Source organism: Phyllobates terribilis, unplaced genomic scaffold (genome assembly GCF_046119375.1).
Source record: "Phyllobates terribilis strain yellow unplaced genomic scaffold, ASM4611937v1 Scaffold_2__4_contigs__length_985480577, whole genome shotgun sequence".
Lineage (NCBI taxonomy): Eukaryota > Metazoa > Chordata > Amphibia > Anura > Dendrobatidae > Phyllobates > Phyllobates terribilis.
This window is the reverse complement of record NW_027362762.1, coordinates 860,571,411-860,598,287: the sequence shown is the minus strand read 5'-3', so window position 1 is coordinate 860,598,287 and position 26,877 is coordinate 860,571,411.

Sequence of the window (26,877 nt, the reverse complement as noted above, 5' to 3'; positions counted from 1 at the left end):
TGGAGTATGGACGAGGGCTCAGGTAGCTGCATACAGCACACACACCCCATTTCCGAGGGACAGTTCAACGGTGCTCCCATTAGACAGTAATGCAGGCACGACAGACCATGTCCCTGGCTGGAGTGGGGAGGTGGGAGGAAAACCCAGTGATGTAGGAGCAGGAGGGGACGGTTCCTGAGCGTAGGTAGGAGCCCATTGGTTGCTGGTCACCTGGGCTCATGCTTTAGAGGGAGGTATATAAGGCGGGCACCATCTTAGATCAGGGTCAGTCTGTTCAGTCAGAGGAGAAGACAGGGAGTGGAGGCTCTGTAGGAGCTCCGCTCAGACGTGGGCCTAGAGAAGAGGCCGAGAAGGAACAGGAGAAGAAGGAACAGGAGAAGAAGGAACAGGAAAGAAGGAGAAGAGAGAGAGAAACAGAAGGGCTCAGGAACAAGAAGGTGGAAGTAACCCTAAGAACCCATGAGAATACCGGGTGAAGGGTCAGGCAGATTAAGGGTACCGGATCCCAAGTTGGTGGAGGAGAAACTAACCTCAGCCAAAGACCGGAGGTCGTGATCATTTATTGGTGCGACACCTCATCAAACCTGCTAGGAAGGCACCATATAGGACAGCGGGGAACGGGGCCCACGTTTACCCGCGCAGATCCGCGGCAGCTGGACAAAAGTGGGTCACTGGTGAGGCAGGCCAGAGAAAAGACAAAAGGGGGTCCTGAGCCAGACTTCTGAACTGCCTGGGAGTTGACCGAGCCCCACACCTGGTGGACGCAGCACGGCTCGGGCGGTCACTACCTGTACAGAAGTGACCCGGAGCACATGAACTGTGAGTAAAAGACATTGGATTGCAGTACGTTGTCTGTGTACTTTCTCGCTTCTCCAGCACTACCGGTACTGGGACTCCCTGCACCATCACCCCCATCATCCATTGCACAACCCTGGGGCTACACTCTTCCCATGGGGAGTTAAACAACCTCAGCTGCGTACACCATCAGCCTCAGGGGATTACCTTGCAGCGGCGGTTCATAATAACCGCAATCCACGGGTGGCGTAGTCGGACAACATGAACAGCACATAGCAGACTGCCATTGGTCTGACCACCCTGAGCCACGGAACCGGGTTGCCACCACTACCCCCATCGTCTCCTGTTGCCTGGCTCCGAGCATCCCTCGGCCCAGGGGGCGAGTTAGTTCCTCTTACCAGCTAGGTTCCCCCCACTCCAGCCAGGAAAGGGGCTCAGCAAGTACGTGGGAGGCATCTTGCCCCTCCTGCTGGCTTGGAGTGGTGTGTGTTGGATGCAGGTGTTAGGGTCCTGAACTGTACTCCTTCCTTACCTGAGAGTGAGATATCACACCTCTGGGTGAGATGCAGTACCTCTGCGGCGACCGAACCCTCAGGGGCGCCATACATACGCTTGTCCCTGGCAGGAAAAATGCATGTACAATCCGCATGCGTTTTTCTGCCAGGGAGATGCAGAAACGCTCAGGAAAAATCCGGAGCATTTTTGCATCGTGGGCACTTAGCCTAAGACGCATCCCCCACTTTACACCAAAATTTTGGAGGAAAAAAGTGTGTCTTATAGTCTGAAAAATACAGTACTACATATTGAGATAGGATCTTGGAGATGGGAATACCCCTTTAAGATCGGACAAGCCCTTTTACCCTTAAAACAAACCAGTAACTTATTCAAATCAGTACAAAGTTGTAATTTGCTCACTTTGATGCCAGTTTATTTGATCAGTAACCAGTAGCCACTCCGTCAGCCTGGGAAAAACTGATTTTGATGTGGATCTTCCTGTTTTGTGCTGGTGCTGTAAGACCAGTGGCCCAAGGTCATTTAACCCTTTGAAACCACCAGTTACTTATTCAAATCTAGGAGAATTGGCTATTTGCCCATTTTGATACCAGTTCTGATACTCAGAAACCATTTGAGCAATGCTGAAATGATCGGAATTTGATTTGGGGCAACACTATCTGTGTAATGGTGGTGTGAGATCAGTGTCTCAAAGTCATTAAACCCCCTAAAAACACCAGTTACTTATTCAAATCTGGGAATAGTATGGGGCAGGGGCGTACATAGGAATCATGGGGCCCCATAGCAGAAGCTCTAATTGGGCCCCCCAAAAAATAATAGGTAAATAATTGTTGAGTTTACAGAAGAGCAGATCTCACAACTTTCCAGCCTTTACATAGTAATTTTCCTCCTGCTGAAGTCCTAGATTCCTCTTTCATTGCCCATAAAATATGCCAACAAAAGTGCCCCCCAGACACAGTATGATACCCCCATGGTGAATTCCTCCACATTACCCTCCACATGCACAGTATGATGACCCTACTGTACCCCACCTCAACTCCCCCAGAAAATTATGGTGACCCCAACACAGTATGATCCCCCAACTGTGACCCCCACACAGCTCTCTATTCAGTATAATGGGCCTACATACAGTATAATGGCCCCCACACAAACCTTCACACTCCACAGAGTATAATGCACTCGCCATGGTCCTCCACACAGTATAATGCACTCGCCATGGTCCTCCATACAGTATAAGACACTCCCCATGGTCCTCCATACAGTTTAAGACACTCGCCATGGTCCTCCACACAGTATAAGACACTCCACTTGGTCCTCCACACAGTATAAGACACTCTCCATGGTCCTCCACACAGTATAAGACACTCCCCATGGTCCTCCACATAGTATAAGACACTCCCCATGGTCCTCCACACAGTATATGACACTCCCCATGGTCCTCCACACAGTATAAGACACTCCCCATGGTCCTCCACACAGTATAAGACACTCCCCATGGTCCTCCACACAGTATAAGACACTCCCCATGGACCTCCACATAGTATAATGGACTCCTCATGGTCCACCACACAGTATAAGACACTCCCCATGGACCTCCATACAGTATAGCGCACTCCCCATGGTCCTGCACACAGTATAATGCACTCACCATGGTTCTCCACACTGTATATTGCACTCGCCATGGTCCTCCACACAGTATAATGCACTCCCCATGGTCCTCCACACAGTATAAGACACTCCCCATGGCTCTCCACACAGTATAGTGCACTCCCCATGGTCCTGCACACAGTATAATGCACTCCCCATGGTCCTGCACGCAGTGTAATGTACCCCCCATGGTCCCCCACGCAGTATAATGCAGCCCCTCACAGGGTAAAATGCAGCCCCCACCAAAGAATAGAATACAGCCCCCCAACATAGGGTAAAATGCAGCCACCCATAGGGTAATTGCAGCCTCACCATAGGGTAAAATGTAGCTCCCCCAATAGGGTAAAAATGCAGCCCCCACCATAGGGTAAAAATGTGGCCCCCATAAGGTAATTGCATCCGCACCATAAGTTAAATGTAGCCCCCCCAATAGAGTAAAATGTAGCCCTCCAATAAGGTAAAATGCAGCCCCCCCCAAGGGTTAAAATGCAGCTCCCCCATAGGGTAAAATGCAGCCCCCCTAATAGGGTAAAATGCAGCCCCCAGTCATCCAGTATTATCAGTACTAACTGATTTAAAAAAAAAATACTTACCGCTCCTCACTCCCCCGGCGCTCCAGTCTCTGCAGCGCGTCTCCTCTCATCACCTCAGCAGCTGCCAGCTCCACTGTCTGACACAGCGTGGCGCATCATCACACCGCTGCGTCAGATGCACAGGAGGAAGGATGGTGTGTCACCCAGGGGGAATATAGGGGACTCGGTACCCCGGCCTTTTACCTTGTTCAGGAGGTCACGGCAGTCGGCTCCTGGGCCCGTACTCTGGGTCTCTCTTTAAAAAGGGGTTTTAGTGTACAGTTTGTCTCGTGACGCCACCTGTGGTTTCCGGCAATGGTTACCGGCACTGCTGCAGACCTCCGGGGGTGATGGGATGGCAGCTGGGATGTTCCTGCTCCCCACAGGCGGAGCAGGCCCCCGGGGCAGTGTAGGTGCAGATGGTGGTGAGGCTGGGACTTGTGGTACAGGAGAGATGGCGCAGAGCAAATAACTGACAGAGGCAGTGCAGTGCTGTCATCCGAGTTTTACTCACAGTTTTTGTTCAAGGTTCTCAGGTACACTGTACGGGTGTCAGTCTCCGCGTCGCTCTGCGTTCACCAGACCAGGGGTTCAGCACTTTCTCAAATATATCAGGAGCGCTTGACGGAACCCCACTTTCTTTATGTTCCTACTAGACCGACTTCTCACGCTGGGTCTTCTCCCTCCTGCCCTTCCCACACACAGTCCTGATCGGGTGCTCTGAAGTCCCTCTGGGCAACCTGGAGTTCCCGGACCTGCTTGATGCCCTTCACGGTGACTAGGGTGAGACTGCGTACGGGTGCCATCCTGCACTCACCGTACCCCCTGGGATCCCTTCTGTAAAACTGAGCCTTTCTCCTCTGCTCCCCTCCTGGGCCTCTGTTACTAGGCCCCACTTGTGGAGCAGAGCTCCTGAAGAGACTCTGCTCCCCTCCTACTCACTGACTGTCCTCACTCACTGACTTGCCACCCTAAGATGGCTTCCCTTTAAATACCTCCTACAATGGTGCTCCCCTACCCTACGTCCTCCACCCACACCCACTACTGGCTCCCCCTCTCTTTGGTTCCCCCCACTCCATCCAGGGACAGGGCTCAGCAGGAGACACAGTGGATCTTGCCCTTCCAGCCGGCCTGGAGCAGTGTAGTGTTGAATGTGGGTGTTGGGGTTCCAGGCAGCACTCCCTCCTTACCTGAGAGAAGGAGACACCACACCTCTGGGTGAGGTGCAGTACCTCTGTGGCAACTGAACCCTCAGGGGCGCCACAATGGGAAAGGGAGTGTCACATGACGCTGCCTCCTCCTTCATTGCTTTCAACTGTATCGGCATCTGACTGACCAGAGAAGGGGGGGCCCGATGCAGAGTGGGGGTCAGTCGATGTGGAGGCCCGATGCAGGAACGGCGGGGGCCTGATGCAGGGGGAATACGGTGCAGGCGCTGACACCGGGACCCCCCCCGGCTCACGGGCCCCATAGCTGTCGCGTGGCCTGTCGCCATTGGCAGTACGCCACTGGTATGGGGGCAGTATTAATAGTTCCTGATTAATGGCACCAGTATAAATACATCTTAGGCCATGTTCACACGTTGAGTATTTGGTCAGTATTTTACATCAGTATTTGTAAGCCAAAACAAGGAGTGGGTGAAAAATGCAGAAATGGTGACGTGTTTCTATTATACTTTTCCTCTAATTGTTCCAGTCCTGATTTTGGCTTACAAATGATGATGTAAAATACTCAACGTGTGAACATAAAGAGTAACTAAACTTTTGGAAGATTTTTTTTTAATATGCTTTAGTTCCTTTAGTTCTGAGCAGATCAGTGGGAAACCACTTCTTGAGACCCCCACTGATCACTCAAAATACCGCTTAGAAGTGTGCAGCTTAGGAGACAGGAGAGCACACAACAAAGTACAGATGTAGTAGAAAGTCATAGGCTCCTATCTCCACTTTTAAGAGGTCTTTTGTGTTATCTGTGGAGGTCACAGAACCCAGAGACCCAGAGACCACCGCTCTGCTAAGAATTAAATGGCCTAAAGTATATAAAATATCTACCAAAAGTTAAGTTGCTGTTTAATTGTTTATAGGTGCTACTGCCTGTGTCTAATCAGTACTGAGGTTTCTGTGTGGTCAGCAGTTTGATTATGGCTGGTAACAACTCCCATCATCTCCTTCCCATTGTTAAAGGGGCACTCCCATTAAAATTTTAGGGACTAATGCTATGTGAATGTTTATGTAGTGAAGTGTAGGTGTTTTAATATACTCACCGATCGCTGTCGTCTCCGGTGACCAGCACTATTCCCGTCCTCTTCTGAGTCACCCGACTGAAGTTCCAACTCTCCGGATCATACAGGGTTCTATGCGTGAGCAGGAGGTCGCTATTACGATGTAAGTCTATGGAGCTTCGCTTTGATGCACCATAGGCTTACACTGTAAAAGCCTCGTTCTCTCACTCCATAGACTTGCATTGGAAAAGTCACTTCCAGTTCTTTACTTCCGTGACCTAGACTGTCAGAACTCCTTGTTGCATATTTCTGAAGAGGACCAGAGTGGCGCTGGACACCAGAGAAGACAGCAATCAGTAAGTATAGTAATATACCTACACTGCACTACATATACATTCACACAGGTTTAGGCCATAACATTTTTTAATGAGAGTGCTTCTTTAAGGTCATACAGGGAGTTGCAGGTTCATGTCTTGCAATAGCATTTATATATAGCATTGTATATCGCATGATATTGCTGCTGTATTGTATATTGTTGCTGTATTCAAGTACTGATGATGGTTCTGGTGCTGTATTCATATACTGATGACAGCTATGCTACCATATTAATGTAATGATGGTGGTTCTTGTGATGTATTCATATACTGATGGTGATTCTGGTGATGGTTCTGGTAGTGCATTCATGTACTGATGATGGTTCTTGTGCTGTATTAATGTACTAATGCACAGATGATGATTCTGTTGCTGTATTCATGTTCTGATGATGGGTCTGGTGATATAGTAATGTAGATGTAGTAATCCTTAATTTGTTAAACATGAAAATATATCATTATAGGGTCAAGTGTTAGTGTTGCACACATGTACAACATAAAAATTGGAACTAGAAATATCTGTAAGAGGCCATATGAGTTAGCAAAACAAGTGTGTGACTAAAGATCCCAATACATTTTTGACAGCTGACTCTCCCATACACAGGAGCCACTGTGTTCTGTATAAGACATCTCTTAAAGGAACAAAAGTATCTACAGTCCGAAATTGGACATCTTGGACCGTTATCTTTCCAGATAATATTTATCAGGTGTCCCATACACATTAGACTATCACCGAATCCATCAATATCGGCGGATTCAATCGACAATAGTCAAATGTATATAGGGGCCTTAACAACCAACTAAGCGGTATGGGCACTTTTATTCTGACTTACAAGAAGGGGGCATGACCACTTAAAGTGCCTAGGGCAGCATGAATGCCAAATACGGCCCTGCGTTCTATGGGCAATTTGTAATGTGAAAGCCTAAGCTTAAGAAATAAATTCAGGGTCTCTTCTCATTTTTGGATAGACCCCATCCCTATGTTTTGTTTCGCATGATCCTGCCCCATCTGTCCCCATATTGCGGCTTGCCACTTTCAGTTTAAAAAAAAAAGTAAAAAAAAAGAAGTTTCTCCTTACCTGGTGGCGGTACAGCGGCGCCCGGCTCTCCCTCATACATTTGAGGAGTGGATGTGTCGGTGCATGACAATGACGTCAGCTGCCGGCCTATTATTGGCTAGCAGCTTTTAACTATTGCCGTGCAGCTTCCCGCATGCCAGCAGATATTAACTGAACGTGCATCCAGTTACTGAGGAGGCAGGATTGTGCCACTGGGGCCCGGTGAACAGATAGGGCCCGGAACTGGCCACCCACTGCTCACTGCGCCCCATACCCCAGTAAGGGCAGTAATGCCCTGATGGTGGCCCTGATGGCCCCCACACAGTATGATGTCCTCACACACAGAATGATACCTGCATAGTCCCCTACCCATAATATGATGTCCCCATAGCCTCCCACACAGTAGGATGACCCCGCCAGTATTATGGCCCCCTACAAGTATTGAGTCATAAATTAAATGCTATATAATCACTTAACGTGTCTCGGCGCAATGGTGTGACGTGGTGATGTGATCACGCCAGGCCTCTGACGTCTCTGTGCATGCACCTGCTGTTCTGTAGACTGCAAGCCTAGAGCGACCCGTGGACTACAGGATAGAGAGCGGTAGAGTCGGGAGACCATTGCTGTGCGGGTTGATACAGTTAAGTGTGGCGATTGCTCCAGGTGGGCCCCCGCCTGCCTCTGCCCCCCTGTAGCTATGCCACTGTGCCCAGGGAAACACAAAGACTGTAAAAGTCAAAATGTACAACATTTTTAATGAAACTCAACTGCAAAAATTATTTTTAGCCTCAAATACATGCATTTAAATGAAAAGAAATTGTCCCCAGTGGAGAACATCCCCTTTAAAGGAACAACTTGCATCTCACATGATGAAACTGTCTAAGGGTCTGTTCACACAGGTTTGCACACAGACACGGTGCGTTTACCGCTCCCAAATTCATGAAAAATGCAGCCAATCGTTATTTTATTACATCATTTCTATAGCATTAGTTTAACCCCTTGTTTACTACACGTCACTTATGGAATTGATTTCTGGGCGGCTTGCACCCTGAAATCGCGGAGGATAGACCCATTTTTTACTTTGAGTCACTGCCAGTGTTGGAAAGTAAGGTTTAATAAAAGGCAGATATATAAAAAAAAAACCTAGATGGTCCACAGCCATTTTTGCAGTGCAGTCACGGGTGGGAATTAACTCCTTCCTGACTTGTAAGACCTGTCACTGTTGCTCCCTGTGATACAAGTACGAGTCACAATGTCCACCATGCAGTTCCCGCGACGTCCAGCAGGTGGCAGTGGAGCACAGGCCGCCTGCTGTCCCGGCCTCTCGCTCGTCTTCCTCTTCCTCTGCTGTCAGTGAGAGGCGCCACTTTGAATTTGCGCCGATCTCTCCCAGTCGCAGGGCGGGCGGCTCTGGTATGGCTGCGGCAGTGTCGCCCGAGCTGCAGTGGGACACGATGGAGCAGAGGAGGCACAAGGGACAGAACCTGGATCACCAGCTGCACGTGTGGAAGATGCAGCAGCTGCCTGCAGACGTGCACAGGTTCTGTGACCCGGAGACGTCCCCGCACCGCAGGAAGGAGCTGCTGCACCTGCTCCGGAGCCTGGAGGACGGCTGCAGCTGCCAGCGCCTGCAGATCCTCTTCTCCTTCTCTGTGCCCAGCCCGCAGGTGCTGGAGCTGCTGTGTGCCCTGAACTTACCACTGGTGTCAGCCGGAGCTGTGAGTGCCCCGTGCCCGCATCATCCCCTGCCCAGCGCCCACATCACCCTGCGCCCACATCACCCTCTGCCCTCGTCACCGCCTGCCCAGCGCCCACATCATCCTCTGCCCTGCACCCACATCACCCTGCGCCCGCATCTCCCCCTGCCCTCCTCACCGCCTGTCCTGCACCCACATCACTATGTGCCCACATCACCCGCTGCCCAGCGCCCACATCACCCTCTGCCCTCGTCACCGCCTGCCCTGCACCCCGCATCACCCTGCGCCCACATCACCGTGCGCCCACATCACCCGCTGCCCTGTGCCCACATCACCCTCTGCCCTCATCACCGCCTGCCCTGCACCCACATCACCGCCTGCCCCGCGCCCACATCTCCACCTGCCCTCGTCACCGCCTGCCCTGCGCCCACATTACCCCCTGCCCAGCGCCCACATCACTCTGCCCGCATCACCCCCTGCCCGCTTTACTCACCTGGCCCAGCGCCTGCATCATTCCCTGCCCTGCGCCCTCGTTGCCCCTCCTGCCCTGCACCCCGCATTAACGCCTGTCCTTCGCCCGTGTCACCCCCCCCTGCCCAGCGCCCATGTCACCTCCTGCCTCGACCCCGTGACACCCCCCCGCCTTGCATGCGCCCGCGTCTCACCCTTCCTGCTGCGCGCCTGCGTGTCCCCCCTGCCCCACGTCTCCTCGTGCCCGCTTCTGCCCTGCGCCCGTGTCTTCCCCGCCCTATGCTCCGCGCCCGTGTCTCCCCCCGCTTCTGCCCTGTGCCCACATCACCCTGTGCCCGCGTCACCTCCTGCCCAGCGCCCGCGTCACCTCCTTCCTTACCCTTGTGATGCCCCCCCGCCTTGCACCGACATCACCTCCCGCGTCACCCTGCGTCCGCATTGCCCCCCCCCCTCTGCCCCGCGTCACATCCCCACGCGCCCTGCTCCCGCGTTTCCTCTTTCCTGGCCTGCGCATCCCCCACCCCCCCCGACCTGCGCCACCCCCCCCTGCCCCGCGCCTGTGTCCCCCGCCCCTCACCATGGTCCGCGTCCCCCCTCCCCCGCGCGCCCACTTTTGCCCTTGCTCCTTCTTACATTTTGACGTGTCGCATACCAGCAATTCTGAGAATAGTTGTGCGTCAACAACATCCGAACATCACTTGTCTGCCATTATTTTAGAGCTGTAATTTTTCTGGAAGTAAAAACAGCTAAGTTGTAGACAGATCGCAACATTACACCATAGGAAATCATTACAGCCTGTGCTGCAATGTGTCAGTTTGATGTCTCCATGGCCATAGGCCCTGATCCATTATTTCAGCTATTTTTCAGCTTTATGTCTCATTCCGACACCATAGTTGATTAAGTGCGATGTTGCAATGTGACCCAGCGATCTCAATGTCTGTGACATGTCGCTGTGTAATCCTGGCCTTACGCTCCACAGCAATATCAGGATTGCACTTGTTGCATTAAATTGTATCTGATTTCCTATGGTGTCTCACTACGACTGACAATTACACGCGGTTGCAAATGTGACTTACAATAGAGTTGATTGCACATAACATGCAACTTAGATTTGGCTGAGTTTTTTTTTTGTTTTTTTTACAGTAAAATCACAGCTTTAAAATAGTTGTGCTTCTGCAAAATATAATTACCGTATTTTTTTCGGACTATAAGACGCACCGGACCATAAGACGCACCTAGATTTTAGAGGAGAAAAATAAAAATGTAAGCAAAAAATGTGGTCATGATGCACTTTTAATGGGTAGGGGGTCTTCTGACACTGGTATAGGGGTAATGTCCCCCAATTCTGACAATATCCCTGGTATATATGCCGCCCCCCTTCCTTTTATACGTGGTCCCCATCCTTGTATGCCTGGCATCCCTCCATTCTGGTATGCATGGAACCCCTCCATTCTGGTATGCATGGAACCCCTCCATTCTGGTATGCATGGCACCCCTAATCCCTGTCCTGGTATGCGTGGCACCCATAATCCCCATCATGCTGCACATTAAAAATAAATAAACACTGTTACTCACCTTTCTTCTCTCCTCCAGCGCTGCGTCCGGTCTGCCTGCACTGATCTCTCCATGTGAGCCGCGCATGACGTCACTGCCATGCGCTGCTCACAAGGAGAGATCAGCTGCCAGAAGTCACTGCTCCCCACGCCAGCACTCTGTGCGCGGGAAGCAGTGACTTCATGCTCCTTCATAGCTGGCACACAGTGTAGCCGCGCTGCGGCTGCTGCCGCCGGCTATCTCCTGTGCCCGCTCATTAAAGGGCATGAATATTCACCCCTTCCCCACGCCCATGAGCGTGGAGAGAGGTTGAATATTCATGCCTTTTAACAGCGTGCACAGGAGATAGCTGGCAGCAGCCGCAGTGCGGCTACACTGTATACCGCTATTAAGGAGCATGAATATTCAGTGCTACCCACGCCCTATGGGCAGTGAATATTCATTTTCTTTAGCAGCGGGGACAGTGGGCGGCTGCTGCCTCCTGTGCCCCGCTCCTCCACAGATACTGCTCCCCCCACACCACACATAAATATACACCCCGCCCCAACATTCGGACTATAAGATGCACCCCCCCATTTTCCTCCAAAATTTCAGCTGAAAAAAGTGCGTCTTATAGTCCGAAAACTACGGTAAATATTTTTGGTTCCCTGACACAACTTTCCTTGCGGCCCCAGCCTTATGTTTGCAGTGCCCAGCCACCTGACCTAAGTTCACAATTGGCCAAATCATTGTTCGGCTGACTGCCGTCTATTGTGTATGAGGCTTCTTACAGATACAAGTTCTGGCCAAACCGCAGCTCCAAGGTCCCAAACTCGCAGCTTCATAGATCCCGTGGTCGGGCTGGGACTTGCATCTGTAATACAGGCTTACATATATAACACTTGTCCTAATCTGCCTTCATAAGGTAAGTGTCTGCTAGTGGTGGAATAATGATTTACACCAAATATTCCCCTACAGTGAGAGAATAAAGAGCCCTCCCGACCTGCTGGTGAACACAATTACATGTGTGATGAGCGTTGACCGCACTCCTTGCAGCGCTTTGCTTATTCCTCCTTTGTCGGCTGTTTGTCCAGGGCACTGGATACTGGGAATTCTTACTGCAGTGTCCTGGGCTGGATGTCGTGGCTTTTGATCAGAACACCATTTTTCCCTAGAGTTGCGTTACACAGTGGTCATGGTAAGAGCAGTGCGGCGTAAACGAAGCATAATATCATGTATATTAGAGATGAGCTAATTGAATTTGTTTCAAATGTTGGTAAAGGGAACCTGTCACGTCATTTCAAGCATCTAAACTGTCCCCAGTGCATTGTTAGTGATGTAATGTACATCACTAACACGTTATTTTCATTAAAAACAGCGGTCTAATCATGTGCAAAAAGCACTTTATTTAGTTATATCGTACCTGCTCGTTTGATCATAGGGGTGTGCTTCATTTTGTGCTCAGTGTGGCGCTTGGAGCCGCACTTGCGCAGTGTCAAGCGGGCAGTTGCACGATCGACGCTGCAAGCGCGGCCGGCTGCACGCTGCGCAAGCGCGGGATTCTACTGACGTTGGCGCAACCAGGGAAATCAGTCAAATTGAGTGCCGGTGACTCCTGTGACTGAACACAAAATGAAGCACACCCCTGTGACTAAATGAGCAGGTACGATATAAGAATACAAAGTGCTTTTTGAACATCATTACAGCCCCGTTTTTAATGAAAATAATGTGTTAGTGATGCCCATTCCATCACTAACACCGCACTGGGGACAGTGTAGATACTTGAAATGACGTGACAGGTTCCCTTTCAATTTGCTGGACCCAGCGAATTTGAACAATTTGCGATTTGGTGAGCTGTAAGTACGAGCATCCTAATAATGCCATGTAACTGACGCGCCCCTGGGCCTGCTGTGTCGCGTAGCGTCTCGCGCACAGGGGCTTACCCGGAACCGGATCAGATGAGGGTTGTAGTCTCCGAGTGGCGGGGACCCGGTCCGTGCCCAGGGGGTCAGACTCAGTGTGTGGCAGTCTTGATAGATGTTATTTGAGTGTCGACTACGCCACCCGTTGATTTGCAGCTATGGAGCTGCCGCTGCAGGGCAGACCGCTGAGGCCGGTGTAGAATTGTGCAGCGTGATAGTATAACCCCCAACGGGAGGGGTATGGCCTCAGGGCAGCCGACGTGGAAGATGGGGGTAGCAGGAACCACTCAGAGACGGTGCGGTGTAATTCAGGGTCTTTACTGGTAACAACGATAGACCCTCCCGGAGTACTTGCTAGCGAACGGGGCCTGGTCAGTCCTTGAGCAGATGGGATCTCCCCTGGCCAGGCGGAGTTGTAGGCCTCCCAAACTGACTGTACTCTTCTGGCTACCTTGCTAGAAGCGGATATAAGTAGCCCACGTCCCTGAGTGTACCGTGTGGTGCTCACCCGTATGGCCGGTGACTCGGGGCCTTCTATTGGCTTCCGCTCCACGATGGCGGTGCTGGTCCCACACGTGTGACCGTGCCTTCGGGTTTCTGGGCCTGAGGACCTGAAATCCCCTGCCGGTCGGCTTCTGCTGCTGGGTAAGAGTTAGTCCCCACAGCCTCGGACGCCGGGTCCGGTAAGAAAGCTTCTCAGTCAGGGCGAGCTCTGCAGCTGCCAGCCCCTGACTCGTAGTAGTATTGCTCCCACTGAGCTCCAGCTGTTTCTTCCTATGACTGTCTCTTGTCTCTACTCTCCTTGACTCCTAACCCTGCTTCAGCCCCAGGTTTATATAGGGGAAGTTCTTCCCCTCCCAAGACTGGGCAGGAGGTGTGGCATGCACAGGATCCCTGACCAAAGGACCTCCCACCTGCTCTCAGACATAACATCTCTATCACTGTGGCAACCAGACCCCTGGGGTGTCACATTCCCCCCTAGTGAAATTTAGTACTCCGGGACTAAACATATTTTAGAAAAACATAACAAGATAAAAACAATAATAATACAATAAGAAAAACATATAAAGATGGTTACGGCATGTCCGTAACCGGGTGCAGTCTTTGAAGAAAAGCAAGGTGTCCATTTCACCAAAACAGGGAGACGTAACCAGGTAGGGGTTTGTCCTACCCCGAGTCCTTAACAGTCTTTAGTCCGTCCTGGGTTGCGCTCCAACTATGTACAAGGATTCCCGGTAAATCCACCAAGGACTCCTACAAATAACTAGAAACACAAAATTATACACAAGCAACAATACACAGGTAAACATAAATAAAACAATTTATACACTTCAAATCCTCCACCGTGCGGGTAACTGGCCTCTAGTGGACCTACGGAGCTGACTGCCTAGCCCTGAACTACAGGGTGTAGGAGCTGTCAAGGGTAAACTGGGCAGCTGTCTACCGGCTCTTTGGCTCACTAGGGATATGGCAGGCTCACTGCAAGCAGAGGGTTGATTCTCCTGGTCTGCGGGTGTGGGGTCTTCTGCCTCCTGGACCGGCTGTTCTTCCAGCTCTACCTGTTGCTCCGTAGGTGCTTGGGATGCTGGTTGGAGGAAGGTGAGTACGGGTACCACAACTGCACCATTGACTTGAGTCCAAGACCGAGGGAAGTCCCCGAGCACAGTACTAACCATATCTTCCCTTTCCTCTACGGGTCGATGGTCTTCTTGTTCCTCTTCAGGGTTCCTCAGTTGTTCGGGACACTTCTTCAGGTGGTCCCGGGATACAATAGCTGTGGTTTCCCCTCCGTCTTTACTGATGGTACAAACCTTCGGGTTCTCGTGGCTTGAGGGCAGTACGGTGTACGGGTCCTTTTCCCACTGGTCGTCCAACTTGTGGAGCCGTCTCTTCCTCTTCAAGACCTGCTCTCCGGGTACCAGGGGAACAGCGGGAGCATACTGGTTGTAAGTTTTCTCTTGTCTTTCCCTAGCCTGACAGAGACTTCGCTCCACGCTCTCCTGTACTCTCCGGTACTGCTGCTGCCTCTCCGTGTCCCAGTCTGTTTCTGGTGAAGTGTCCTCGGGTGTCAGGACTCCCATTTCCAGGTCAACAGGTAACTTACCAGGTCTTGCCCTCATTAGGTAAGCCGGGGTACAGTTGGTGGAACCTACCGGGATGTGGTTGTATAGGTCCACCAGATCGGGCAACTTCTCAGGCCACAGACTGCGTTCTTCCAGGGGCAACGTTTTTAAAAGATCCATTACCACCTGGTTCATTTTCTCACAAAGTCCATTAGTTTGAGGATGGTAGGGTGTCGTCCTTATCTTCCGGCAGCCATACAGATTGCAGAATTCCTGGAAGACCTCCGCTTCAAAGGCAGGTCCCTGGTCCGTCAGCACTTGGTCCGGGTACCCGTGTGGACGGCAAAAGTGCTGCTGGAAGGCTCTAGCTGCTGTTTGAGCCATTAAGTCCTTGACGGGGACGACAACCAAGAACCGGGAGTAATGATCCACGATGGTTAACGCGTAGACGTAGCCACTTCTGCTTGGGGTCAGTTTTACATGATCCAAGGCTACCAGTTCCAACGGTTGCCGGGTGACGATGGACTGCAGGGGAGTCTTCTGGCTGGCACGGTCCTTCCTTCTCAGGTTGCACGGGCCACAGTCTCTGCACCACTTCTCAATGGTTCCCCTCATGCCTACCCAGTGGAATCGCTCGCGCAGCAGGAACTCCAGCTTCTTCCACCCGAAGTGTCCAGCTCCGTCGTGGTATGCCTCCATCACCATGGCTGCGTCTCTTCGTGGCACCACTACTTGCCAGAGTAGTTCATGCGTCCGGGAGTTAACCATTCTGCGGCACAACTTTCTCTTGTAAAGGAACAGTCGACTCTTCTCTGCCCATAGTTGTTTGGCTTCCTCCGGAGCGTCTGGTTCAAGGCAAGCCTCCGGGCGAGTCAGCATCTCCTTCACCAGTCGGACGGCAGGGTCGCTGTCTTGCGTTTCCGCCCAGTTGTAGTGAGGTAAGGGGTTCAACGTAGCAGCCTGCTTACTCCTTACCCGGTGGGAATACTGGATAGTCCCATGACGGTGGAACGCAGGGAGTTCAACTTCTTCCAGTCCCTCCGGATCTTCTCCTTCGTCCGGCAGGTTGGGCATCCTGGACAGGGCATCCGCGTTGGTATTGGAGCGTCCGGCCCGGTATTTGATTGTGAACTCGTAGTTGGACAGACGGGCCATCCACCTCTGCTCCAGGGCACCGAGTCTTGCCGTGTCCAGGTGTGTCAACGGGTTGTTATCCGTGTACACGGTGAACCGGGAAGAAGCGAGGTAATGCTTAAAGCGCTCGGTGACTGCCCATACTACGGCCAGGAACTCTAGCTTAAATGAGCTGTAATTCTCGGGGTTCCTTTCGGTGGGTCGCAGTTTTCGGCTGGCGTAGGCGATTACTCGTTCCTTCCCCTGCTGGATCTGGGACAGTACGGCTCCTAGCCCGATGTTACTGGCGTCGGTGTAGAGGATAAAGGGCTGGCTATAATCCGGGTACGCCAGGATTTCGTCCCCCGTGAGGACCATCTTCAGCTGGCGGAAGGACTCTTCTTCCAACTCCTCCCATTTGAAGGGCGGCTTCTGGTTCTTGGCCTTCCGGGACTGGCCTATCAAGAGGTCCTGCATAGGTGCTGCCTTTTTGGTGAAACCGGGAATAAACCTTCGGTAGTAGCCTACCAACCCGAGGAACTGCCGCACTTCTTTTACGCTGGAGGGGCTTGGCCATTCCTTAATTGCGGTGATCTTATCAGGGTCGGGAGCCACTCCGTCAGCGCTCACCACGTGTCCCAGGTACTGCACCTTTGGTTTCAGGAGGTGACACTTGGAGGGTTTCACCTTTAGGCCGTAACTCGCCAGAGCTTCGAACACTTCCGCCAGGTGTTTCAGGTGGTCCTCATACGTCTTGGAATATACGATGACATCGTCCAGGTACAACAAGACCGTCTCGAAGTTTCTGTGGCCCAGACAACACTCCATTAGTCGTTGGAAGGTTCCTGGTGCGTTGCAGAGTCCGAACGGCATGCAGGTGAACTTGCTAAGTCCCATCGGGGTGGTGAATGCGGTCTTCTCCCGGTCCGCCTCTGCTACAGGAACCTGCCAGTACCCGCTAGTGAGATCCAAGGTAGAGAAGAAGTTAGCAGATCTTAAAGCAGCCAATGACTCCTCTATCCTTGGTAAGGGGTACGCATCCTTGTGTGTGATACGGTTGATTTTCCGGTAATCTACACACATCCTCATGGTGTTGTCTTTTTTTCTGACTAAGACTAGTGGAGCTGCCCAGGGGCTACAGCTATCCCTGATCACCCCAGCCTCCTTCATGTCTCTAAGCATCCCCTTGGCGTGTTGGTAGTGGGCAGGGGGTACGGGTCGATACCTCTCTTTTATAGGAGGATGGTCTCCCGTGGGGATGTGGTGTTCTACCCCCTTGACTCGCCCGAAGTCTAACGGGTGTTTACTGAACACTCTCTCGTACTCCTGAACCACCCGATAGACTCCTTGTTTCTGGTGTGAGGGAGTGGAGTCAGTACCCAGATGTAGTTGCTGACACCAGTCCTCCATGTTTTTCTTAGAGCCGTTACCTTCCTCCGGGTGAGATGGAGGCAAGGGTTCCACAGATTGTATAGAATTTTGGTTAATGGTATATAATTTGGCTAGCGTGGCATACCGGGGCAGGTACACTTCCCTCTCCCCGATATTTATTATGCGAACGGCCACCCTCCCATGGCGTACATCAACCACCCCCCGTGCTGTCAAAATGGTGGGCCTACTGTCTGAGTAAACTGGTTCTACCATTGCCTGGTAATCCCTACCTCTCAGACCAATAGCTGCCCGGCACCAAATCATCATTTCACTTTTTGGGGGCATGGCAATAGGAAAAGGGTCACACATTCTTACGCTACCAATCTCACCGCCGGAGAGTTCCACCTGTTGCCGTCGCATCAGTGCCCGGATCTCTTTCTGGAGCACCCGCTGCTCGCCGGAGCTGGCGTTCTTGGCAACCTGCTGTAAAAGGAAAATCACCTCTGCAAGACAATTTTCAATTACATTAGTTCCTAGAGTTATTTTTGGGTGACTCTCATGTTTGTCAATATCTACAATGATCAGTCCCTGTGCTGCCAGTTCGACTCTACCGATTTTGATGGTCACCTCTTCAAATCCGATCTGTGGCACGGGCTGGCCATTGCTGGCGATGATACTCAAGTCGTCGTCAGGGTAGCGGGTAATATCCGAGTCATTCCAGTACTGCTTAAAGAGCACGTACGGGATGGTGGTGACCTGCGACCCGGTGTCCAGTAGGGCACTCATGGGAATGCCATCCAGTACCACCGGCAAGACTGGACGTCCTCCCACATATCTGTCGCGCCAGTTCGATGGGCCTGGTGATCTTTTTCCTGGGGGTTGGCCCTCTACCCCAGGTTGTGCCCGTTTAAAGAACAGTACCTTGCCATATGTCCGGGTTGATTGCAGCGGCGGCAGATGGGTCGTCCGTCCTCGCTGTATCGGTCACTGGGTCTTCCTCTGGCCGGTGGGGTCCTCCTTGGTCGACGCCACGGGATGTCCTCCGGTCCGGATGCCAGCTGGATCTTCCCTGGGGTGGAAACCTGTAAAGACTGCACAGTTCGGGTTAGCGCAGCAACGCTCTTAGCTAGCTCTTGGACCTGATGGTGTAGGTCTGGAGCCGGGTCATTGTCCAAAGCCTGCGCATCAGCTCCCACAGGCCCTGCCGACAAGGGCGCCGCCTCCTGGTGGTAAGTAATAGCTGGGCGCCTGTGGGTCATAACGCCACCCGGTGCCGGTTCTCGGAGCACCCGGATGGCTCTGTCCTTGAACTGTGCAAAGCCCAGATGGGGATCCTGTAAGGCCATCGCCCGCAACTGGGTTCGGTGGGCATTACAATACAGTCCCTCTATAAATTGTTCAGTCAACAGCCTGTCCTCGTTTCCCACTCCATCAGGGTCGGTCTGCTTAATGGCCCTCAGGGCCTCTTGTAGGTTTAGTGCATAGTCCCTTATACTCTCATGCGCTCGCTGCTTGCACCCGTAGAATCTAAGCTTAATCTCGGCTGAGGTGCGGGTATCAAAGGTATCCTTCAGCCGGGTTAGTATCCCTGCGACAGTCTTCCTCCCAGGTGGCCAGGATTTTACTTCCCTTTTAGCTGCCCCGGTTAGTTGGGCCACCAGGATGCTCACTTTTTGCTCTTCTGTGAGGGGGTACACCTGGAAGAGGCTATCCAGCTTTTCTCTAAAGTCATGCAGGGTATGTGACTCCCCTGAGTACTGGGGTAGCCAAGCTGCTCCCGGGATATAGGGCATGGTGAAGGGCATAACTGCAGCAGCGGTGGCGCTGGCGGGGGTTGAGGCAGTGAAGCTCTCCTCCGTATCCGACATCTTCCTCCCCCCTAGTGGACCGTGGCCTACCTTGCGATGATCCTGTTCCGTAGGCCGCGGCTCCGCAGTAGATCGTCAGGGTTGAGGACCTTCCGTCGCGCTCCAGTGACGTCGGCGTCTGCTGGGCTCCTTCCAGGACCTTACGCAACGTCCGGACGTGAGGCGGGGCTTCAGTTCTCGCGCGCTTTCGAAGTCCACGCCCCTCTTCTTCCCGCGCGGCGTCCTCAAGATGGCGTCCAATGGCGGGAAAACTCCACGGATGGCGGGAAGAAGGCCGAAGATGGCGCCGGATGGCGGGAAAACTTCGCGGATGGCGGGAAGAAGGCAGAAGATGGCGCCGGATGGCGGGAAACCTCACCACTGGTAAGTTTGAACAGTCTTTGCTTTTCAGGCACGCAGTACCCGGTGGTTGCGGGCACGAAATCCTGCCGACTACGCCAAAGTTGACGCGCCCCTGGGCCTGCTGTGTCGCGTAGCGTCTCGCGCACGGGGGCTTACCCGGAACCGGATCAGATGAGGGTTGTAGTCTCCGAGTGGCGGGGACCCGGTCCGTGCCCAGGGGGTCAGACTCAGTGTGTGGCAGTCTTGATAGATGTTATTTGAGTGTCGACTACGCCACCCGTTGATTTGCAGCTATGGAGCTGCCGCTGCAGGGCAGACCGCTGAGGCCGGTGTAGAATTGTGCAGCGTGATAGTATAACCCCCAACGGGAGGGGTATGGCCTCAGGGCAGCCGACGTGGAAGATGGGGGTAGCAGGAACCACTCAGAGACGGTGCGGTGTAATTCAGGGTCTTTACTGGTAACAACGATAGACCCTCCCGGAGTACTTGCTAGCGAACGGGGCCTGGTCAGTCCTTGAGCAGATGGGATCTCCCCTGGCCAGGCGGAGTTGTAGGCCTCCCAAACTGACTGTACTCTTCTGGCTACCTTGCTAGAAGCGGATATAAGTAGCCCACGTCCCTGAGTGTACCGTGTGGTGCTCACCCGTATGGCCGGTGACTCGGGGCCTTCTATTGGCTTCCGCTCCACGATGGCGGTGCTGGTCCCACACGTGTGACCGTGCCTTCGGGTTTCTGGGCCTGAGGACCTGAAATCCCCTGCCGGTCGGCTTCTGCTGCTGGGTAAGAGTTAGTCCCCACAGCCTCGGACGCCGGGTCCGGTAAGAAAGCTTCTCAGTCAGGGCGAGCTCTGCAGCTGCCAGCCCCTGACTCGTAGTAGTATTGCTCCCACTGAGCTCCAGCTGTTTCTTCCTATGACTGTCTCTTGTCTCTACTCTCCTTGACTCCTAACCCTGCTTCAGCCCCGGGTTTATATAGGGGAAGTTCTTCCCCTCCCAAGACTGGGCAGGAGGTGTGGCATGCACAGGATCCCTGACCAAAGGACCTCCCACCTGCTCTCAGACATAACATCTCTATCACTGTGGCAACCAGACCCCTGGGGTGTCACATAACCATCACATAGAATAGCACAGCCTATCATAGCCTGTGTAAAAGCTGAGGCAGGGAATGTAGCATAACCATTTTGGGGTGAATCTGTTTAGTGAGATAACGTTACAGCTTAATATTAGAAATGGGGTGAAAAAGACAAAACACTGATATAGATGAGTGTGTTAAGAACGGCAGTGAAGAACAGTTACCATCAAATACCCATAGTCCTATATGTTCAGGTGACTTTGATATTATTAAGACCTCATTCATACTTCTGTGTAACACTCACGTGTTCATTCAATTTTTTTCTCACATAGAACACGTACCCATTATAATTTATGGGGTTGCTCACGTGTCCATGTTTTTTCACGGACCATGTATCTGTGAAAACCTCACAGAGTCACATCTGTTTTTTTTTTCCAGTATCACAGATTAAAAGTGCCTATACAAGTCTATGGGTCAGTGAAAAACACGTACAGCACTCGGATGGCATCCAACTGCCATTGGTGTGTTGTCCATATTTAGTATTGCTAGGGATAGAAGAACCTTTGTAACTTATCCATCAATGAAAACCACTAATGAGACACTAATGGTAAAAACAGACACGGAGTGTACACCGATGACACACTGTACCAAAACACTGATGAGACCAGTACCATTATTTCATGTATATGTTTAAACACAGACATGTGAATGAGGTCTTAAACTGTGTTTGCGTTAAAGAGCTTGATAGGAACTGGATACAGTCCTTGGGGACCTCAGAGTGTTACACGTGTCTTTTCAAAGCAATGTGTGCTCTGTAAATTTGCACTAAATTAAATGTTTATAATCTATTTTTTTGCCAGCTTTTCTCATTGATTTTACTTTTATTTTTGTAACACTGCTTTTGGCCTGATTTAGATGTCTGTGATTATTCACCTACCTCCTAAAAAAAAAAAAATTATTTGAGTGTCATCAGTGTTTGATCAGTATGTCAGATTTTACCATCAGTTATTTTCATGTATGGAAAAATAAATGACAAAGCTTCTCCTATGCATGACAATGTAAATCATGGACGGCACACAAAGTGCATAGACTGGTAAAAACACACAGTCTGTAAAATAACATGGCATGTGAACAGTCCCATAGTCTATAACGGGCACATGTTCTATATGTTTACATGTTTTATCCATGAAAAACACAGACAGAACACACATGTGAAAACCGGATGTCTGAAATTTTCTTGTACTGCCACTTTAAGAAAAAACAAACCGCCAACTATAACAAAAGCAAAGTATTGCCAAAGCAAAAATTGAATAAACCTTCTACATTTATAGCATTTATTACACTGGTATCAGGTGGAGATTCTGAATATACATCTGTTATTTGTAGACTGGAGGCCCTGAACTCTTGGAGAACTATCCAGACAGAGCCTTGTTTCTTGCTTGGCCTGATGCCGATGGTAAGAATTTATATACCATATTTGCCGGCGTATAAGACGACTTTTTAACCCCTGAAAATCTCAAGAGTCAGGAGTCGTCTTATACGCCAGGTGTCATCTTATAGGGCATATACCCTTATACTCCGAATGTTGGGGGAGGACGGGGTATATATATATGATGTGTTGGGTGTGTGGGGAGCGGTAGCGTTGGAGGAGCGGGGCACAGGAGTCAGCAGCCGCCCGCTGCAGTCTACACTGTCCCCGTTGCTACAGAAAATGAATATTCACTGCTCCCCACGCCCATGTGTCGTACGTAGTCGCATTGGGGTACGTCTTACAGGGAGGCATTGAGGCATAGGGGAAGGTTAGAGCTGCTTTTATTATTAAGGGAGTAGAAGCCCTGTTGGGACCAACGCAGGGCCTGACCTGTGTTTTTGGAGAGACAAAGATTGAGTTCAGAGCACGCATGTGTAAGGTCTTGATATATAGAGGGGGAGGGTGAGCTCTTCACCTGACAATCTTAATATTGACCGCTTATTCTCAAGATCAGCTGTTCTAGTAAGTCTTTTTCTTGTGAGCAGCGTCTTGAGTGCAGAAGCCTCTCTTCTCTGCTTTATGAACTTCCCAAAGGGAAATTGGTGAAGAGGCTGCTGGTTCAAAGAGAAGTAATCATCAAGGTGGTCACTCAATCTTTGGGACCTTTCAGGATAAGAGGGGAAGGAGTCATTCAGAGTCCAGTTGAATGAGCAAGGATGTAGAGAGGAGCACGTTGGCTGGATTGGGGAATGATCCGACCAAGGAGTGGAAAGAATAGAAATGTTTGTTATGTTGGGTATGAACATGGGGTTAACGAATATATGATCTATTCTGATGTAGACTAAGTGACGTGTAGAGAAATAAGTGCAGTCTTGAACGAAGGGTTCATCTCTCTCCATAGGTCTGCCCACTGGTGGTGGGAAAGGTGTTTAAGAGAGACCAAATCTGCTGAAAGTGGGGTTGGTGAGAGAGCTGGGGGTTGAGGGTCTGTAGACTTATCGAATTTCAGGGATGAGAAGTTCCGTGCTGCTGTAAATAGTTGTTCTTTTGTTTTGTAGAAGTGAAGTTTGAGAATAATGTCACGGAGTGGGCCGTCAGGTTTGCGTTTACTCAGAGCTCTATGAATGCGGCCCATCTCTAGACGTTCATTGGGGATTCCAAATAGAAGTTCTTGAAATAGGGCTGTGGCAATAGATTGAATTGTCTCGGACAGGCCTCTGATGCGGATATTACTTCTGCGAGTGCAATTTTCAAAATCTTCCAGTTTATTGTTGAGGGAGTAGATTTCTTTGTGGAGCATCTCCATCTCTTTTTCGTGGGTAATGAGTGGTAGAGTCCTCGATCGGAGGTTCTGGATCCTAGTTCTCTAATTTCTTTGGAAAGTTCCTTAGTTTATCCGACAATTTGGACAGCTCCGAGTGTAGTATAGACTGGAACTGTGATAGTAGGGTAGCATGGTTCGAGGTAGGAGTACACAGAATCCTGGTTGTGGACACTGGAATAGTCTCTGAGTCAACCCTATCTGATAGAGAGGAGCCGGATGACTAAACTTTCGAGTGTGGCCAGGAAAACATATTGTCGCCGAGATCTGTTGGAGGCTGATTCCTGAGGTTAGGGTTTTGGCATTAGGGCGGTTATGAATTGTTGGATAATCTGGTAACTATAGCCCTGCACTGGTTGAATGAATCAAAGGGAAAGCATATTGCGCGTTGAGCTTTTTATAGGATGGAGAGGAGAGAGGGTTAAGTCATCATGGAGGTCCTGGGCCTCGACCTGTTAGGGTTATTGGGCAGGCTTGGTTTCAGATTGAAGGATATAGCCAGTTAATGAGGTGGGTTGTAAGTAGTAACCTTTGTGACTGAAGGTGTGATTATAGTGAGTGGCCACTAGATGTCAGCAGTGGCTTACAATATATTTCCACAAGTATAGGATTAACCCTAAGGATGCCAAGCTGTGCTTAGCCAGGGTAAAGTATATGAGGGGTAACCTTAGGTACATTGAAGAATTGATAAACCCCTGTATCTTTAAGACTGAGGAAATCCAATTTAAGGCTGCTGGGAGTCTCCTATATGCAGTTTCTTATTACATGGTAACTGAGGGCAGGAGACTGTTGAGTGAGTGCAGCTAGGAGCCCAGCTGGGCTGTTAATGTAACCGGAGGGGAGCTATTTTGGGTAGCGGGTTTCCCTGCCATGTAGCTGCATTACCCAGGAGAGGGGGACCCATCAGGAGCAGTTTGCCCACGGGCCGCTTAAGCCTTGGTGTGCGTCAGTGCCGACACCCATCTAGCTGGATAGCGAAGCTGTGGCGAATCCCCCCAACCCCCACAGAGGAGCGTGGGTGTCTTTCACCTCCGGGGCCTCAGGCCGCCAGCTAGAGGAGAAGGGGCAGAAAAATGCTGGGTCCGTGCAGGGCGGGCAAGCGTAGGAGAGGCCGCGATCCATGTGCTGCATTTTGATTCACCAAATGACTATTCTATGGGAGCACCGCTCTATATCTTTTCTTCTTTTAAGCTTTCTACCATGTTACATGTTGTGACCTGTATACTGATGCCATCTTACAGCATGTGCTCTTTCACAGAGTCTTCCCACTTTTCTCTGGATTGCCTGGCTTTCTTCAGGGGTCACACACTTTTTCACGTGGGAGAGCTTCTTGGAGAAACCTTGTCATCCAGCCCCTGGGGTCAGTCCACCTCACGTGCCTTCCAGCTTTCCCTGGCTGAGGGTTTCTGCTGTGTGAAGAGGATCCGGTTGCCCAGTTGGCCAGGACAAGTCGACTCCTTTAGTGTATGGAAGCGGAAGAATCCCCAGTTTGTGCTCTGTGATGGGGCCCATTTCCAGTATGTGGAGACTGATCTGGAAGTATAACCTCTCGAGTGCATTATATTTTCAGCAGACCGATATAACATATACTACACAGCTTCCATGGTAATGGCCGACTGTGACAATCACTTGTATTGTGGTGATCTCACACTGATCCAATGGGTCCATACATCTTCCACCAAGAATGAAATTGTATAAATAGATTGAGACCTGACTACAGAGAAGAAAGGTTCATAAGTGCTCTAATAATGCTGAATAATTATCTTTATTATATATAGAGCCAGCATATTCTGCAGCACTTTATCATAAGGACAAAGTCACAGAATAGCAAACTAATTACCTGCCAAGCGGAAGTGATGGCCTTGTTTGCAATATGAGGAAATGGAGGAACCCGAAGTAAAAAGTACTTGTTTTGTATGATCCATCCATCTTTTATAATGAATAGGACCACATATGAAAAGCTGCGTGAGCCGGTCACCAGCCAGTACCTGTGTATGAGCAGATAAGAAGTGCCATTGAGTGCATTGTGTTTTGAGAAAACTGTTCAAGAGACCAGGATTAGAACAATAATGTAAAAAGGGAGAATAGTTGGGTTGGTCAACATGTTCAGCCAGCCTAAAAATGTGTTTTTAGGGCACAGTTAAAACTGTGGTCACTGGGAATTAACCTGATTCTCTGGGGTAGTGCATTCCAGAGAGATGGTGCAGCTTCAGAAAAGTCTTGGAGACAGAAGTGGGAGGTTATGATTATTGAGGATATTGGTCTGAGAAAATTTGCAGAACTGAGAGAACAGGAAGGGTCGTAAACAGAAATGAGGGAAGAGATGTAGGATGATGCAGCACCGTGGAGATATAAATAGATATATTTTTTACGTGAAAGCCGATCAGTAACTGATGGTATCTGTTTATAAATGAATCAGACATATAGATATTTTTATATTGTGGTGGTTTAACTTAAGCTGCACATTTTAAGAGATAAAACACAAAATTTGAGCTTGGTTTAAGTTGGTATACATGCAGCACATAAATGCATATTTCACAATGGCCATGAACCAGAAAAACCTGCAACAAGCAAAATGAACATAAACCCTGCTGTAAATAAATAAAAAGCAAGTGCAATTAAATAAAATAGGGTTTTATTTATTTTATTTATTTTAATTGCTCTTGCTTTTTATTTTGCAGCAGGGTTTATGTTCATTTTGCTTCTTTTAGGTTTTTCACTTTTTAAGAGATGTCCAGTTCATAAAAACATTAAAGAGCTTGTCTTCTTTTATTAAATGGGTAAAATTCTAAAGTGCTTCTATAAAGAAGCAACTTTGCAATTTATCTTTTTATTATAAATACTCTGCTCTCCTGAAAACAGAGGGATTTTTAATGTTATGTCTTAGTGCTCGATGCCTAGGTTACCAACTACCTCTGCAGTCTCAGATGTGGCCGGTTTCCAAGGCAAGGAGTGTGCTCTTGTATGCTCTATGCTTAATGTCTTGCAAGCACTGCTCTGGAGCTGCCCAGATTGCTGGATCTGGCCAGATTTAGTACCTCTGTGCTTCTCCTATGCTGCAGAGATAAAGCTGCCTCTGCTTGCAACATCAGAAAACTCACAATTTGAGCCTGTGGCGCCACTATGACACAAAAATGGCTGTCCACCAACGTTCACCATCCAACCTGACGGAACTGGAGAGGAATCTGCAAGGAAGAATGGCAGAGGATCCCCAAATCCAGGTGTGAAAAACTTGTTGCATCATTCCCAAGAAGACTCATGGCTGTACTAGCTCAAAAGGGGGTTTCTACTCAATACTGAGCAAAGAGTCTGAATACTTATGACCATGTGATATTTCAGTTTTTCTTTTTTAATAAATTTGCAAAAATTTCTACATTTCTGTTTTTTTCAGTCATCATGGGGTGCAGAGTGTACTTTAATGAGAGAAAAATGAACTTTTTAGAATTTACCAAATGGCTGC